This window comes from Bison bison, unplaced genomic scaffold, assembly GCF_000754665.1.
Source record: "Bison bison bison isolate TAMUID 2011002044 unplaced genomic scaffold, Bison_UMD1.0 scf7180017864503, whole genome shotgun sequence".
Classification (NCBI taxonomy): Eukaryota; Metazoa; Chordata; class Mammalia; order Artiodactyla; family Bovidae; genus Bison; species Bison bison.
Window position 1 is genome coordinate 6,311,542 of NW_011495061.1, and position 1,971 is coordinate 6,313,512.

Sequence of the window (1,971 nt, forward strand, 5' to 3'; positions counted from 1 at the left end):
GGGTTCTTTCCCACAGAGCCTCCAAGGAAACCTTCCAAGCCACTTAGTTTGTGGTATTGTGTAATGGCAGCGATAGAAAATGAATATACCATACTCTGGTTGTTTACATTATATTCTAAGCCATTGATCCCCATTACTTTATCATTATTGGTCAGTCCCTCATGCCTTGACTTCCTTTCTTTTCCAGTTTAGACTCTCTAGTCTGCCATTTAATTATTCCCTTATAAACACCCTCAGGTCTCTTTGTTCTTTCCCTTTTTAAAAAAAAATTTATTGGCTGCGCCAGGTCTTAGTTGGGGCATGCAGCATCTTAATTGTGGCGTGTGAATCTTTCACTGGCGGCATGCTAACTCTTAGTTGCAGCATGTGGGATCTAGTTCCCTGACCAAGGATCAAACCTGGGTTCCCTGGATTGGGAGTACAGAGTCTTAGCCGCTGGACCACCAGAGAAGTCACTTGTTCTTTTATTTCAGTGCTGCGCAAACTTGACTGGGTGTAGCATCAGGGTCACCTGAAGGGCTTGTTAAAACACAAACTGCTGGGCCTACCTTCTGAGTTTCTGATTTAGGACATCTGGAATGAAGACTGAGACTTTACATTTCTTACCAGTTTTCAATAATTCTGATGCTCCTGGTCTGAAGACCACACAATCATAACCCCTGCCTTACTATGATCACTCTGATTGAACTCAACAGATTGAGGACAGGAGGAAAAGGGGACGACAGAGGATGAGATGGTTGGATGGCATCACTGACTTAATGGACATGAGTTTGGGACTCTTGAGAGTCCCTTGGACAGCAAGGAGATCAAACTAGTCAATCCTAAAGGAAACTAGTCCTGAATATTCATTGGAAAGACTGATGCTGAAGCTGAAGCTCCAATACTTTGGCTACCTGGTGCAAATAGCCAACTCATTCGAAGGGATCCTGATGCTGGGAAAGATTGAGGACAGGAGAAGGGGTCAACAGAGGATGAGATGGTTGGACGGCATCACTGATTTAATGGACATGAACTTGGGCAAGCTCCAGGAGATAGTGAAGGACAGGGAAGCCTGGCGTGCTGGAGTCCATGGGGTCGCAAAGAGTCGGACCAGCTTAGCGATTGAACAACAACATTGTCTTTTCTGTACCTGCAACCAACTAGCTGGATATTGCTTAAGAGAAATCACCAATTGGACTGACTGCTTTTGTTTAAATATGTGATTACAGACTCCAGATGGTCCCTCAACAACTGCCTGGCTGTCCGTTTACATTTCTCTAGTAAGGTCTCTAACTTTTCTCTCTTCTCAAACTTCCAGTATCCTGCTCACCCCTTAGTTTCAGCTGATAGCCTCACCTCCCACACTTCATTCACGAAGGTGAAGCCAGGAGATGTGAACTCCCTCGTCTTCCCATCCACAAGGCTTTAGCTCTGCTGCAGTCTGCTCCTTCTTCTGTTCTGTTCTACAAAAGATAGATCTTGCCCATAATCAGTCAACCTCTTCTCCACGCTCTACATCTTGTTGCCCTCATCTCACCAAGAACTCTACTTCTTTAATCCCCTCCGTTCTCCTTTGCTGCAGTCCATGGGGTTGCAAAAGGTCTGACATGACTGTGCAACTGAACTGAACTTTCTACTGTACTACTGATTGTGTTAATCTGATTATGCCTCATATCCCCATTTTTAACCCTCCCTAGATCATATTTAACTTCATGGCTGCAGTCACCATCTGCAGTGATTTTGGAGCCCAAAAAAATAAAGTCTGACACTGTTTGCACTGTTTCCCCATCTATTTCCCATGAAGTGGTGGGACCAGATGCCATGATCTTTGTTTTCTGAATGTTGAGTTTAAGCCAACTTTTTCACTCTCCACTTTCACTTTCATCAAGAGGCTTTTTAGTTCCTCTTCACTTTCTGCCATAAGTGGTGTCATCTGCATATCTGAGGTTATTGATATTTCTCCCAACAATCTTGATTCCAGCTTGTACTTCT

The 1,971-nt window shown here is 44.1% G+C and overlaps 1 protein-coding gene across 1 annotated transcript in view; it reads left to right on the plus strand.

The window, feature by feature from the left end:
- SWAP70 (SWAP switching B-cell complex 70kDa subunit) overlaps nucleotides 1-1,971 on the plus strand; it is a 144,435-nt gene that overhangs the window by 31,458 nt on the left and 111,006 nt on the right. The gene's annotated exons all lie outside the window — the stretch shown is intronic.